This window comes from Nannobrachium achirus (assembly GCF_963921795.1).
Source record: "Nannobrachium achirus genome assembly, chromosome: 5".
NCBI classification, from domain to species: Eukaryota; Metazoa; Chordata; class Actinopteri; order Myctophiformes; family Myctophidae; genus Nannobrachium; species Nannobrachium achirus.
The window spans coordinates 62,627,301-62,644,498 of NC_137814.1; the positions used below are offsets into that span (position 1 = coordinate 62,627,301).

The 17,198-nt window shown below is 41.8% G+C and overlaps 1 pseudogene across 1 annotated transcript; it reads right to left on the minus strand.

The window, feature by feature from the left end:
* LOC308285251 (extracellular calcium-sensing receptor-like) lies at window positions 1-6,754 on the minus strand (annotated as a pseudogene). Its single transcript has 5 exons — window positions 6,494-6,754; window positions 3,706-3,885; window positions 2,246-2,473; window positions 2,041-2,164; window positions 1-918 (listed from the first exon to the last, which is right to left on the minus strand). The product of its transcript is annotated as an extracellular calcium-sensing receptor-like (transcript).
* Between the last annotated feature and the right edge of the window lie 10,444 nt (window positions 6,755-17,198).

A 17,198-nucleotide genomic window follows, 5' to 3' on the forward strand; every position in this document is an offset into this window, starting at 1 on the left:
CTACGTCTTGGTGGCACCTAACCCCATGATGGACTTTTTAGTGTTTCTCTCAGGTCTCAGCAGGATGGTATAACACTTTGGGCCAAATATTGCCATCAATAAACCAAAACTAGATGCTAAAATAGCAAATACTTCCACTACATCTGCAAATTTGCCTGGAGAGCTGATATATGCTGGGATGAAGGCTATCCACACGGCACAGAAGATCAACATGCTGAAAGTGATTAACTTGGCTTCATTGAAGTTGTCTGGAAGATTCCTTGCCATGAATGCTAGGATGAAGCTTAGGAGTGCCAGTAAACCAATATAACCCAGTAACACTGCAAAACCTACTGTTGATCCCACATCACACTCATAGACTATCTTATCACTGTTGTATTGTGTGTTTTTATAAGGAGTTGGTGAGGCAGAGACAAGCCAGACAAGCCAGTGCAGATTATTCCCTGGGTGGAAGTAAGAGCCAGAACGGTTCCTCTCTGCTGCACAGCACCAAACCACTTCATAATGTCTGCTCCTCCAGGCTTGGAGGCCTTGAACACGGCCAACACCACCATAGTCTTATCAGGATACAGGAAACACACAGGACGAAACTGATCCCAAACACTGCATGTCTCAGCTGACAAGTCCAGAGTCTGGGACGACCAATGAACAGAAGAGAACACAGGAAACACAGCATCAGTGACAGCAAAAGAAGGAAGCTGAGTTCTGAGTTGTTGGCGCGGACCATGGGTGTGTCTCGATGATAGACGAAGATTCCCAGGACAATGGAACAGATAAGCGTGCCTATCAATGAGATGGTTGTCAAGGTGATTCCCAGGGCCTCATGGTAGGAGAGGAACTCCACGCTCCTGGGGACACAGTGGTCACGCTGGGGACTGGACCAGAAGTCCTCTGGACAGCTGGTGCACTCTGTGGAATCTAACAAAAAGGTTAAAGTGACAGACAAGTAGTTGAAAAATGCACATCTGCGTACATTTTTAAAAAGGTCCCAAAGTCTATGTCAAAATACTGTTGTTTTATTACACACAAACAACCACCAGTATTACACTTGAGGCAGCTTGACTGAGGCATTCCTTGCCAATTTAAAAACCTAATGGGTATACAGCGCTTCTTGTACAGTGCAGCAGTGCAATGGAAGATATTCACAAACAAAAGAAAAAGGTCTCCACCAGGTGAGGTAGGTTATTGTGGGCTAGCCCAGCAATGTTCAGAATTTGCCAATCAGGCAAATCAGGCAGGGTGTTTGGACAAAGTGTGTTGGAGTAATGCCTCTGGAGGCGCTATAACAGGACAATGCGAAAAGGGTGGCTTGTCTTCCTCTGCCTAGTGGGGATGTGCATGGAATATTTCAAGGCAGATTGCATTTATGATTTGCATTTTGTTCATAACAAACCACTCCTGCAAATTTTAGATGAAATATGAAAAATAGGATAGATCCTTGATGATCACTTGACTAAAGAGTTTGGCAAATCAGGCAGGGTGTTTGGACAAGGTTTGTAGGAGTAGGCTAATCAAAAAAAGTTATACAGTATATAGTGCCACCATGAGGATGATTTGAAAACTTTTGGGTGGCATTTCTTGCTCGGCCTAGTGGGCCTGCAAAAATGTCAAGGAAATTGCACACTGAATTCATGATTTGAGTCATTTAGTTCAAAACAGACCAATCCTACAAACTTTGGAAGCCAGTGTTAGCCAATCAGATATGAAACGTCTGACAGATCCTTTCGATCACATGACTATTGAGATACTGTGTACCGATTTGCGTGATACATGGACAGACGGACGGTGCAAAACTCTGCCATGCCTTTGGTCTGGCAGAGACAATAACCAATACAGAAACGTTTCAGGGTCTAACTAGGTTAACATCATTAATTATTAATAACTCTACTTGAAAGTGAGGTTCTAGTGTGCTCTATATCACATCACCAAATAACCTAAATCAATTAATCAATTAATCAATAAACCTATCAATCAATCAATCAATCAATCAATCAATCAATCAATCAATTAACCAACCAACCAACCAACCAACCAACCAACCTGTCTGATTGCTGATCTCTCCCTCAGAACAAACAATGCAGTCAAAGCAGCAAACAGGTTCTCCTCTCCTTCTGGCCACACGGGTTCCAGGAGAACAGCTTTCACTGCACACTGACCGAGCAGGCTACAGAAGAAAGTAAACATGATCGGTTTTAGTCAGCGTTACACCATGAGTTCAATAGTTATTTTTGAAAGCCAAAGTGACCTTCTTGGTTTCAAAGTCCCAGAAGATTTTGTCTTCCTCAAGGATGAGTTCTTCATCTCCGGAGGCTGACTTCTTGACCACACCCACATTGTGAACCTTCATGCTTCCATCAGGGAGCCACACCCAGTTCATGACATCATAGATTGGTAAAGGATCACCATTCTCATCAAATGATACATCATCACCAAATGAAGTCGTGAAGTTGACCTTTTCCAGGTAATAGACAAGCTAGAAAATGATGAAGAACAAAGTTATATAATTTAGGGCTGATTTGTAGCTAAGAGCATGAGAAACGGTCTTTTGGGATCATTCGATCAGTGACAACGACAAGAGAGATCTGTGGCCCGTCCGAGTCAGCCTGCAGTCCTGGTTTGACCTCCTGCACTATCCAAATTGCTGCTCCAAACACTGACAAACATTTACTGCCAGGCAATTAGTATTAGGCTACTATACTATACATCACTATAAGAACATAACGCTCATTATTCACAATACAATAATAATGCCGTTTTTTTTTCTCTTTTTTTTTCTCTAACTGTGTCCATTTTTCACATGTTTTACCAAAGTCATATAGAGCATCGCAGCGTAAGTGGTTTACTGGTCCCCCCCCAAAAAAAAAAATCCCATTCATCTTCCCCCTTTACAAAAATATTTATAACAATTATGTTAAGCCTAGAACCAAGCCATCCAGGATTGCAGTGAATCATGACCATAAAACCTTTAATCCTATGTCAAAACATATTGTAATATTACATTATTTGATATACTACATTTAATAACTACCCTTTGTTCAGCAATTTTCAAAATGTTCTTTTCATAGAAACAAAGGTTTTATGGTCATGATTCACTGCAATCCTGGATAGCTTGTTTCTAGTTGTAAATATTTTCGTGAAAGTCTATGAGGAAAATGAACAGGATATTTTTTTGTGGGACCAGTAAACCACGCCCAATGCAATGCTCTATTTACATATTCACAGTCACACCAACCAGTCTAAAGCCCTTTGCACACAGATGCGTTTTTCTCGCACAGATTTTTTTTTTACGAAAATAACAATTCTCTATAACCTCATGCACACCGGCTCCAAATTTGCCCTGCGGCAGGTGGCTGCGACGGTGTTTTTTTTTTTCCCGATCGAACCCAGTTCGATTTGTGCGTCTTCTCGCATGCGGTAAAAACTCATTGACTCCTTTAATGACTCTTCTTCAGATCCGCAGTGTGGATTCCGCACAGCCTTGCAAACCATATCCAATGCGTTTTAATCATGCAGCAAACGGAAAGAAACACAACGGTCCTGTGTGCAAAGCCCTAAAATGTGAGTCCAAATAGAAAAAATGAATAGCTGAACTGTGAATTCACATCTTACCTGCCATGGCTGTATTGTCTGCAAACTGGCACAGCTGTACCCAGTGAAAGGCCCTCTTCCTGGCACACATTGCAACATGTCATGGAGGGCATGGACCAGAGCATACACAGCCTTGTACACATTATACTCTGGTCTGAGATCAGATACATCCAACAGTGATGTTTCTGCTGTTGCTAGGTCCTCGTGTCCAGTACACACCCTTCCACCAGCATCCACCCACTCTGATGGAAGTGGTGCAAACTTACACTGAAATGTGATCTCCCAAAACTGCCTCACCTGAAGAAACACAAGTAAGATATGTTGTTTTTACCAATCTTTAAAGTCTTTGTGTTGGTCATTAAAAGATGTATTAAAATGTTCAAATTGAAAACTCATGGCAGGCGTTTTCTCTGTCTTCTGTTGCCTTTTGAATTGCAAAGATTCCTGTAGGTGTCGTAGTTCAGGAACTTTCCTGTTAATCATCTTTTGGAACGCAACAACCAAAGTGTAATGGTAAATTGTGCATTGATACAAACACAGTGGGAAGTAACAGGTAAATGGTAAATGGTGCATTAGAACGATACAAACACAGTGGAAAGTAACAACAAAGGTGATAGACCCTCCCCTATAAACCGCGCCGACATTGATGCGTACGTCGGGAGGCCAATGAACTAACTTTTCTGAGCCTAATTATTCACAGATTACTACAGAAGAAATAATGAATGTTGAAAGTTATATTTTTGTGTAATTGAGGTCAGGAAACATAGAAAAAACTCACAATGCTATTTTCATGTCTGCTTTCAGGGTCGTTGTCAGGATGTATTTTCAATAAGAAGTCCTTTAGACCTGGTATCTCTCCACGACGGATGGCGACACCCAGGGTTCCTCTCAGGTACGGCATGAAGTGAGGAATCTGGAGTCCAGTATATGTTGACCAGGACTCACTGGCCATCCATTGCAGACCTGTAACATTCTGCTTTATCACCTATTGTGTTGAACAAAATGTAGTAGTATCATGTCTTTGTCGGTTCGACAAAGAATCCTTTATACTATATGTCCAAAACCGAACCTGTGTTCAACTGGATCCAATGTAGTTATTATTTAGTCACAAGCTTTTGTTAATACTTTTCATAGGTTCAAAACCCACAGACCTTTTAAAGAATTTGTTATAGCAGTAAGATGTTTGATTGGTGTTATTATTTATTGTATATAGAAGCTCTGAGATCAAAAGTATGTCATCTCTGCTAACAACCTATCCTATCACTGCTATGCTGATGACACTCAACTGTTTTTGTCCTTCCCCCCTTCTGCCACCCAGGTGGAAGATCACATTGTCTGGCCGACATCTCACAGTGGATGTCAGCCCACCACCTCAAGCTGAACCCAGACAATTTTCTTCTTCCCAGCTAAGTCTTGCCCCATGCAAGATCTCACTATTTCCATAGACAATGCATTGGTGACTTCGGTTCCAACTGCTAGAAACCTTGGTGTGGTCCTGGAAGCGTTATTATGATTCACACCAAAGCTCCAGGCAAACCCCGCCCACGGAAGATTTTGATTGGCTGAAACGGAGCTAGGGAGCGTTTTTTTTTTTTGCACCGTGCGGAGGTGCCGGGTGGGAGGACCACCTAACCTTAACCATAACCCTAATCTCAGTAAAACTATGCCTAAACCTAACCCTAACCCTAACCTTAACCTCAGTAAAACTATGCCTAAACCTAACCCTACCAACCGACGCTGGTGAAACGAAATGAGCGGCTCCGCCTGGAGCTCTGGTGTGAATCCGAATCAGGCGTCCTCGACTGGACAGCCAGCTATCATTCAAGGCACAGATTGCATCAATCACCCGGTCCTGTAGGTTCACACTCTACAACATCCGTAGAATCAGACCCTTCCTCACCCAGGAGTCAGCCCAGCTCCTCATCCAGACATCTGTCATATCAAAACTTGACTATTGTAACTCTCTCCTCACTGGCCTCCCGGCATGTGCACTTAAGCCTCTACAACTGATCCAAAATGCCGCGGCACGACTGGTCTTCAACCAGACAAAATTCTCACGTCTCCCCCCTTCTCCACTGAAACACTGATTCTGACCTTCAAAGCAGCCAATGGTACGGCTTCTCCATATCTCCAAAACATGATCAACCCCTATAACTCCACCCGTTCACTCAGATCAGCCAACACAGGGATGCTGACGGAACCCTCGCTAAAACCAGATCAGCCAACACAGGTATGCTGACAGAACCCTCGCTAAAAACCCCAGGACAAAAATCCACTCGTCCTAGACAATGTGCCCTCCTAGCTCCCAAACGGTGGAATAAACTCCCTGTCCCATTTAGAACTACAGACTCAAGCCCTAGTTTCTGGCATGGACTGAAGACTCACCTCTTCAGACTCCACCAAAACCCATAGCACTACTGTAACACTCCCCTTCCCTCAATGACCATACATGAAGCTAGATAGCTTTTTTTCATGTTTTTGTATTTATTTATTTTAGTTTTTTTAGAAACTTTTTTTTTCACTGATTAGGTGTGTGTGGCCTACCTATGTTATTGTTTTTCTAGATTGATATTCCTATGCATTTGTTATATTGTTGATGTACTGACATTATATTGATGTATTACCTGTAAGTCGATTTGGATTAAAAGCGTCTGCTAAATGTCTAAATTGTAAATTGTAAATTGTAAAAGGGAAATAAGAACATGTAAAATAAGCACCCAATTGCTGAGCATTTAAATTGATGAATCTAGACTAGAGAGTGATTCAATTGCATTGCATAAAAACTAAATGCTTTTAAAAATGAAACCAATTTCATTATATTCTGAAAGAATGTATACAATTCAATCAATATAGCTAATATCATATTCCTTATAATTATGAATGCATCATAAATCATAAACCATACCTCCTCCAGAAGTTTAGGCATATGGCTCTTAAATACAAATGCAATGACAACGCGAGCTGTGGATTTCTTCATCACAGTGACAATCCTCTGAAGTTCATATGGGTCAGAGTCCATGGGCACAACCTCCATGTACGCTAGACAAGCCCAACCAGACTGGTCCAGCTCAGACTGTAAGGACCTGGCAGCATTGTGTCCATAGTCATTATCAATCAGCAGCATTCCTACCCAGGTCCACCTGAACCGCCTCATAATCTGGAGCATAGCTCGTACCTGATGGAGGGATAAGTGGTTAGGCTAGAGAGGTCAGCAACCTTAAATGTCAAAAGAGCCATTTTGAACCAAATCATTATACTGGACGGAGAGTAAGACAGCGTGCACTGTGCACATGGGGTGATCACTGCCTGCCTCCTGTGAATTGTTTTATTTTTATTTGTGTTTATTTTATTTTTATTTAGTTCATATTTTTGATTGGGTTGATCAGGTTTTGGAAATATGGAGAAGCACTCTCGGCTACATACTGTTAGCCTAGTTCCAGACCCTGAACCGCTAGCCACACCCCTTGAAAAAATTTTTTTCAGCGATTCAGGGGTCTAGAATTGCTCTCATTGAAGAGGCTTGCCTCGTTCGAATATCCATACGGCGAATCAGCATCGTGAATCAGCGTCTTGTGATCAGCGTGGGTGGGGGTTTCCCAGAACTCATGTGCGTTTCCAGGTAAACCAGCGCCGCCACCGTACCGCGCATCGCGGTAAAATGCGGTAAATTGCAGTAAAATGAAACACCAGTAGCAGGCATGTTATTTTGTGTTTGATTACTAGTTCGTAGTGCTCCTATTCTGCCTGTTTCTTTGGTTAGCAAGTAGCATTAGCAAGCAACAGGCTAGCCACTAGCCAGCCACACATAACAACACTACGTCATGTGTTGGTCAGATCTTGAACCAATCGCAGAAGACTGCCTCTTTGACAACGCCCATCCCAGCAATCGCCCTGGGGGGGAGCAACCTCAGACTGAATAATGGAGTGAAACGAAATGTCAATTCAGGCTGAGTGTCAGGCTAACATACTGTACCTTTGCATGGAGAAACATAGCACTCTTTACGCACCGAGACAAGATCAGTCTCTCTCTCGTTTAGCCCTGAAACATGACGGTCGCTGATAACATGATATACAACTTGCATGGGTGAGGATTTACCTGGGTTTGCGGAGGCGAATTCGTCAGCCTATACAAACTACACAAACATTCAGATTTCACAAACAGTGCTTTATAAAGTCTCACACCTGTCCAAATACTGGCCGGCTATCTATAACTAGAAAATGTGCAATTTGTGAAATTGCGAGTGTGGTTGCCCTGTGGTTCAAATCATATTTGAGTTTTGGGAAGTGAATTTCCATTATTTTGGGGGCTACATATTCTGAAGAAAACCTGTAGACTTGACATTCAGTAATAGGGTCTTATGATAAAAAAATAAGAACATTATAATGGTGTGTAAAATATAAAATATAAATTTTGCCATAGACACATTTGTCCGTGTATGGACATATTGATGATCCCTAGATGAAAGTGATAGGGATGAGTAATAAACGCACCATGTCACCATGTAAAACTTGCTATATGCTCCTTGTTTTATTTCAGGAATTGCTTTTAACACATTTAAATGCAATGCTTACACGTGTGATGCATTTGTTTGGGTTTTTGTTTTTGTTTGTCTGGGGGTGGGGTTGATGTACAAATGACAGATGCTGTGACACACTGTGGTAATATTTTATACCATATGTTGTAATAATTCTGACCTTTAATGCATTTATTTTAGTCTTGACCATTTGTGGCATTGTTCCAATTTAGGGGGGTGTGATAGCGAATTGATTGATTTTCAGCCATTTCTGGCCAGGGGTACTGTTTTTAGTACCTTTCATTACACAGTTGGCTGTGAAATGTTTTATGTATGAAACATAAGCTTTTAGCTAAATGCGTATGTTTCATTGTGTTGGGTGCCAATCACATACATTGAAGCGTTTTCTTCAACACATTTGCTACATTTCATGATCTAAATTCAAATGAGTATACTAAGCCACCAATACTTGTTTCATATGTTAGGTAGATGTATTTATGACATTTTTGTCTTTTTTTTTATTTTTATTTTTATTTTTATTTTATTTTTCACTTTACATACATTTCTGGCTGGTGACAAAATTGTACAGATGTTGTGTGGAGAACTTTTAACCCAAAGTTTACAATGATATTGTCTCAGCAAAAATGCAAAGAAAAAGTAGTGCCCAGACGTGGGAACTAAATACATTTTCTAGGCACTTTTTCTTGAAAACCACTGTATTACTTCTTACAAATCTAGTCTATAAGAAATTACCTGAAAGGCGTCACTTGGGATCGTTCTAAAGAAGGATTGGAACTGGTTGTGGTCACTCAGACAGGAGCAGGTGGCAAAGTAACTGACCTGAAACGTTTACATACCATAGGTCATACATGGGCAACTGGAGGCCCCGGGGCCACATGCGGCCCCCATCTTCACTTAATACGGCCCGCAGCTGTTACAGTACAATTCCAAACATGCAAACATGACCCGCTTTAATTACTTCAGACTATATTAGTAGGATTCCAATTAAATTTAACAAAAAAATATTCAGCATTTCAATTTAAAAGAAGCAAATATAGCAGATCTACAAGCTCAAAACGCGTCGCACTGCGACACGTTTTGAGCTTGTAGATCGGCTATATTTGCTTCTTTTGTATATCAAAGTAGGACGTAACAATATGCATTGTGGCCCTCTGGAATGAAGGTGGAAATATAGTGGCCCTCACCATCATCAAAGTTGCCCACCCATGCTGTAGGTTCTCTAATGCAGTAAATAATTAACTATGCATTGCAAACAGGCAATAAGAGCATTATGAGACTATAATGTGAGATGCATGGGAGAATATAACAACAATGAACAATCCCTGTGTTATAATAAGCCTGTTATAATCAGGCCCTCCCCTCTCCCTCTCCCTCTCCCTCTCTTTCTCTCTCTCTCTCTGCTCCAACCTTCTGAAGAGCACCTTTACGCTCCATTCAACATATTCCAGCTCTGTTCACATGCTCTAGCTGAAAGTCATATCAATATCGGGTGGAAGACTCAAAACGGTTACTTTTCAGGAAAAGGGGATATCCAATGTAGTTATTATTTAGTCACAAAATGTTGATGCTTTTCATTGTTTCAATATCTATAAAACCCAGAAGCACTTTAACCTTAATTTCACTTTTACATTTATTTTAAATTATCAAAAAGTAGGAGATCTACAAGCTCAAAACCAGGTTGCAAGCTTGTAGATCGGCTATTTTTGGTACTTTCTATGTGACACTGTAGTATGACTAAGTAGGGCATTTATGTATGAAAAAGGTTTCTGCTCGACAGCAACTATATGTTCTATGTCTTTCAAGTAAAAAAAAAAACATGTAATATTTAACATGTTTTAGATTAGTAACCAAAACTAAACATAAAATATGTCATCATAAATAGGCGGTTCAAATAGGAAACTTACCTGGGGAACTCTGTATAAACCTAATATTCTAGCAATAGCAATAGAACTTGTTGAGGACTCAGTACCCACAATTCCGAGCACTGGAGGGGAGCCAACACATCTCTCATCCAATTGAAACTGATCCTCTCTCCCAGTGACCAATGACAATGCTGCACCAAATGTAACTCCAAGCGTCTGGCAGGTATCAAAGAGACTATATCCTAAAGTCACATTGGGTAGTAGGCTGCTGATCTCATTAATGGCAAAAGCCATGGTCTGTGCACACCTGAAGCCTTCAATGTCAAATCTAACACAGAGAAATCCATTGTAACTGGCGAAAGGGCCTTTCTGTGTGGAGTTTGCATGTTCTAACCATGTCTCCTAGGGTAGGTACCCTCACAAAAACATGCAGTAGTCTCTATATACTGCCTCCCCCTGGCCAGCCGGGGCGCCTGATGAAGGGGAAAGGAACTGGTTGGAATAACGTGTTCCTTCCAGAAGCAACTTGGACTACTCATGCATAGGAAGCATGAAGTCAGTCTGTTGTCTCCCCAGGCGTGGCAGAGGGAGAGCAGAGCCCAGGATTACATAGGCAATTGGCACTGGGTGAAAAAATGGTTTACAAAATTGTGGGATAAAAATTATAAAGAAAAAAAAAGCATGCAACCAAATGTAGAATCAGGCATTCAACTCCATCAACTTATCAAAATAAAGACATTGTTGATAAAATCAACTGTAGATTAGTCAACTAAAACTATGTTTCAGATAACTTAAATGTGACTACCTGACACACATAAATCTATGTAACTAACCATACATAGTTTATCTCGGTAGAAATATACACAATTAACTAATCCTAGTATATGGCATAAAAAAAAAGTCATACATCGTCTTGCTTGCTAATGCATTTGTCATACTCACCCATAGCAAGTAGGCTCTTGTTGCTTGGAGGTGAAAGACAACTCAGGGAAGACAGAGTAGAAGTGGATATAAAACAAGCCACCCAGAATAAAGTCTCCAGCCTTGTACATTCTGTTCAGATTAAACTGTTCCTGTAACTCACAAGAAGAGGAAGGTGAGGAAGATAGAGCAGAGAATGAAGAGAACAATATCAAGGTCAAGTACATGTATGAAAGCAGGTGTGTGTCTAGAGAAGACCTCATGACTGTCCTCCTCTGTCTAACCCCCTCCCCCCTTTCTGAATCCATTGTCCAGTTGCTGCATTTTATACACAGTGCTGTACCGTCCCCTTTGCCACCTTATGGCATTATGTAATCTTTCACACCAAAGGCAGTAGAGGCATGGCTTAACATACACTAGCAATTCTTTCATATATAAAAAAAAATAGATTCCACACTACGCGCGGTCACCGCCTCCTAGCAATTCATTTTCAATGAGAGGCGAAGTTTTGGGGCGGCGAGGAGAGTGGGCGCGGTCCCGTGAAATCCACGCGAGCGGGCTCGTTTGTGCATGCGTACGTGGGCGGTGAGAGATGGATTGTGTTCATCTTTGTGAAATACTGTGTGGCGTTTACTCGCTGAGCGAGTGTGTTTGTGTCTCACCGCGGCACGGCCACCGCTGATCCTAGCGGTAGCCCCGACGGCAACCGTAGTGTGGAGGGCACCATACAGTATACTGGTAAGACGCCTAAGGGCGACAAGCACCACGTCTTGGCCGTCTGGCCAGTAATGTATATCGGATCAGTTACCCATATATGGAGACCCTGGTACCCATATGGAGATCCATATGTATTGTATATAGAGATATGCTGTGAGACCCCAAACAGACTTACTCAGTTATTCGTTATCTGAAAGTCCTATGATCACATCTGACATCATACATACAATCCCTTTTATGCCCATATATGGAGAGCACTGTTTGTAGAACTACACATATATGAGATAGATATGGTGCCGTTTCTCATACTAAGCTGTGACCTTCGGTCACAATTATGTTGTGTGTCCCATAATATGTCAAGCATACTGTACTATCACACCAGGGCTATGTGTGTGTGTGTGTGTGTGTGTGTGTGTGTGTGTGTGTGTGTGTGTGTGTGTGTGTGTGTGCGCGTGCGCGTGTGTGTGCGCGTGCGCGTGTGCGTGCGCTCGCGTTTTATAAATGCTTTTATAAATGTTTTTTTCCCCCCATGTGAAGCCTTGATATTTGTTAGTTTTTTCCCCATTATTCTTTTAGGGTACAGTGGAAGGCAACAATGTTTCGATCTGTTTGTGCATGTTACACTTGGAATTCACTCTTTTTCCAACTTGTTGGTGTTATTGTACTGGAGCATTTAATGAGGTCATGCACAACTCAATGTTCTTCTCCATGTTACTTCCAGAGACACGACACGTTACTTAATGTTCATGACTAGTAGCTCTAGACAGCCTGATTGAATTGTGTTGCAAAACCAGTAGACTTCATTGGGCTGCTCAATGGTTAACAAGGCAGTAGATCAATATATTTTGGGACAAAAGGATGTCAAATGTTAATTCATGTCACAGTATGCATCTGTCTGGCAGTTTATCTATATATTAGCCTACACTTCATACTGTAACTCACCTAAGAATGAGTTTTAATGTCCACACTTTTGCTCCATTAATTCATGTCTTGCTATTATTCTTCTATGATGGTTTCTGTCCTCATATATACAGTAGCAGTTATCTCTATCCAAGTCCAACTTTGATGGAGTGGTCCAATAAAGTCTATAATTTATGTAATGTTTATTTTCAAGGAGCAATGGTAACTGCGAGAAAAGAGGTGCTGTGGTATTCCCTGCGCCCATCAGTGCCCACATTATCCCTGCATTATAATTAGCAATATAATTATTAAGCTTGGGTGCTCAGGTGGGAAAGAATAGTGGCACTGTCCCGGTGAATACTGGTACCGACCCAATTCAAGCATTGTCTGCAACTTAATGTCATTCATAAATGGGCCTGCAGACAGGCCCTTTTGGACAGATAGAGAGCGTGGAGCCCAATGCCCTATCATGCAGGCAGGCCATGTAAAATATTTCTTAGTAGTCACTTGACTAAAAGAACATCACAACTGGCAAAATAGCGCTACCTGCTGCTAATTTCATAAACTAACCCCCAATAATCGCATCGGAAAGTGGATGGAAACTTGCATAAATTGCATTTAGTTGTTAGTGACCCAGTTTGTTACATGTTCCTGAAAATCCTGAAAAGCTAGACATTATGGCGTACCTGCCAGTCAGTGGGAAGTGGTGCTAGATATGTACAGCAAGATATTTCAGCTGTCATATTTTGGGTCCCTGATCAGAACTAAAGATCCTCGAAATAAATCGTTTTGAAGTAATGATGCATTGTTAATATCTAATAATTAATTCTCAATCCCGATGAGGACACTGGATAATATTTTAATTCAAAGGACAAATTTCCAGTATGGGCAAAAGGAATCAAAGACTGATCCCCATATAGGGGCATACAAGGGACACAGACAGACGGGTACAACAGGTACTCTGACAAAGCCTAGACACTATGACTCAGGGATTCACACTGCAATCCGTTTGATTAGAACTGATTCTGAAAACGGTTGCTGGTTCATGCTGGCCAGCATTCACATTGGCATGCCTTCTGGCCTCCCTGGAGATCACTAGCACTATACGTCCCGATCCTATAGGTGGCGGTATGCACGCTGTTGAATACAGACGTCATCAACTATGCAACATTGCTGATTCTGGTCGCCAAGAAATTCAGGCACGAAAGTTGATGTAACAATTCAATGACGCGTGACAGCGCGGTGTTGGGTCGTGCGCCCCAGACGACCCAAACCTTTTCTGAGCTGGGGTCTCGCACCCCCCGAAGTTCACACCTCGACAACTGTTTAACAAAGAAACAAGCCTATTTGCATATCCATAGACCTGTATAGTTGGTGTCGAGCGACGTTCGCTGATCTACAAGCTCACAATGCCTTGCATCCGCAACGCTTTGTGAGCTTGCAGATCTGCTATTTTCCAGGGGCAGAAACGTGCAGAATGATGAGCGAGTAATAAACGTGCAGAATGATGAGCGAGTAACTGTGTCAGACCTCAGACGTCCAGCGCAGCACACGTTATTATTTGTATTATTTAATAATCAACGTAGCCTACAATTGAAACGCTTTCACAAGCCACAGTGTGGCTTAATATTCACATTAAGGGCACGTCAAGCAGGCACAGCAGTGCCAAGGCATCTATAACATCGAAACAAAAGTCAGGGATAAAGGAATACTTTTAGGCTATTTTCTATCAACAGCGGTAAGTCATTTTCGGTTTGTTTTCATGGTTTAACTTGTAGGCTAGTGCTTTCTCTTTCTGCTTTTCTTTCCGGACGGGCGACAGCAGGAGTAGCTGCTACGCATCACGCACACGCATGCATGCACGCACGCACCAAGCTCTTTTCCCCCCGCTGTAAATCTGATACTAGAGCAGCATTATCATCTCACAGTTACAGCCATACTTCATGTCGCTGCCTCGCGGCTAATAACGGACCTGAATCTGATCCTAGGTCAGCCTAAACAGCACAGCAGTGACAGCACACAACTACACGCATTGATTGATTGCTTGCTTTACGGTTTGCATAAAAAGCAAAAAGTACACACACGTCACACACACAGTACGGGTCCTATCGGGTCCTCTCGGGTTATACACATGATGATTACAGTCCCGTGTTCCGAATGTTTTCACGGAGCGCCGGTTCTGGCCGTTCCGTCTCACTTTCACCCCTGCCCTCAGTGCGCTGGTGCGAGACAATAAATAACTGTTCGCCAATTGCTACTTCTCTCAATTGGAAGTACATGACACCAGTCCAGCGCACCGCAGTAGTAGGCTATAACTGGTGATCTAAAAAATATAAACGAATTTTAGAAGACAGCCCTACAAGCAAGCAATCTCTCTGTGATACGAAGTCGCTGATCCCATGGCCATGTCGACAACTGTTACCCAGTGTTTATTTGTGCCGACACCTGACTCGTCGAAATTATATGAGGTCACGTTCAACATCAATACCGTTTTTGAGGACGGTTGCTTCACACTGCAGCTCACCGGTCTCGAGGTCGCACAATGCAGTCTCGAGACTACCTCTTGAGGTGGTTTCGAGGCTATCCGTTTCTGAGGAAAACCGCAGGCTTCACACTGTCAAAACCGGTCTAAACATCTGCCAAGTAGCCTCGAGACCGGTCCCGAGACCGCAGTGTGAATCCGCCCTCAGTGCGATGTAGGTGTTTGCCAGGTATTTGGGATCATTATTGTACTCTGTTTCGTTATCGTTGTGCTGGTGTCGCTACTACTAGATTCTGCCTTTCTTTTGCCTGTATTAGCTTCTTGGAACGCACAGCAAACCGCTTGACAACAAATCTATCCATTGCGAGTGTCCATGTTACAATACCTGACCTAAGTGATTCAAATCAGCTTTATCCCCCCCTCCTGAAAGTGCTTTAGTTATGAGACAGTACTGACTAGGCTACTGGCTGTCTTTGGAAAGTATGGTGATGCAAGGTTAATACATGTTGGCCTCAGTTGATGAAGGGGTAAGACATGACAATAAATACACACGACTGCAAGGATAAAACTTGATTTTTTCCCACTTGATTTTATTTTATTTATTTATTTTCAATGCGTGCCCCACTGTCACCTGCCCGCAACCCCACTGTGGGTCGCGACCCATAGTTTGAGAACCGCTGCCCTAGAGGAACAGGCTGTTTGTGAGTTCCAGCTCCTGGAAAATTACCAGTGAGTCTCTAAACACTTCACTCAACTAGAGAATGATGTAATCTCTCAGCTTCCGTTGCTAAAACTGTGAGGAAACAATTAGAGAGTTTAGGGGCGGTCCTTCCCATTGGGGTGGTGATATGATTGGGTTTCTAAAGCCGTGGGCGTAGCTTTGTGTTCTTGTCGGTTTTCTTTCAACCTTGCATTCAGATATGTCCAGACGTATCGGTAGGTGAGCGTCTCCGATCGTCTGGCAACAACAGACTATACCCAGGTGGGTACAAATTAAACAGCTATTGTAAAAGCTTACTATTGTAGCTATAGGTCTATTGTTCAGGGTCATACAGAATGAGATGAGCAACACATTCCCCAAAAGACAACAAAGTGACTTATTTGCATAATTAGTAATATGAGGCCATGATTCTCAGCAGGAAAACATTGGATTATGCAGTCCTGATATGGAATGAGGCTTAAGGAGTTTAAAGAGGTGGCATGGTGCCATAGTTTTGTACTTTTTCTGTTTTGTATTTGTCTATGAAGTTAACATTACTCTAATAGACCACGGCGTGGGGTTATATGTGCAAATTTGCCTTATAACCCGGCAGCTTAGTGACACAATCGTTCACTTTGCACCAAATGTTTCTGTGGAAAGTGTTGACTCATCACTAGGGGTGTAACGATATAGTAACTGTATCGAAATATCGTTTTTAACTTAAAAAAACGAAGTATATCGAAATGAAAACAGCTAAAATCGAATCGTATCGTTTTATTTTGTATCATATCGAATCGGCAGTGCAAAGAATCGATTGTATCGATACTACCTACTTGTGCATTGTATTTAGCATTTTTAAGAAGAAAAATTTAAAAGGAGGGGTTTAATTACTTTTCCTTTCCATATAGCTACACTGGTCTATCGATACATGTGTGTAATCACTGGGTTCATGTCAAGGTGGAAGTTTGTCAATATACTTTGTCCATGTATTTGGCAGATAATCACTGTGTTTACTTATTTATATCCATAATAATACATGTTTCCCTTAAAAACCTGCACTATGCACACCTTTCACACAGATTTAATTTCTTTGCTAAATAGTTACTATATCGATTTTAAATCATTGAATCGAATCGTATCGTATCGCCATGAATGAACCAATATCGTCCATGTATCGTATCGTCAACCATGTATCGTGATATGTATCGAATCGCTATTAAAATGTATCGTTACACCCCTACTCATCACTAAACCATAGTTTTGTTCAGAATCAAGAAAAAAACCCTAGTTTGATCCCTCACATGCTCCTTAAAGCAGATTAATTTTTTGTATTTTTTTTTCCTGTATACTAAAGTCAATGGGACCCCAACGTTTTTTTGGGTGTGTGTGGGTCATGACCGAAAGAATAAGGTTGTGGATACAAGCGGACAAAATGAGTTTTCTCAGACTGGTGGCTGGCATCTACCTTAGAGATACCGCAGCTCCTTCAATTG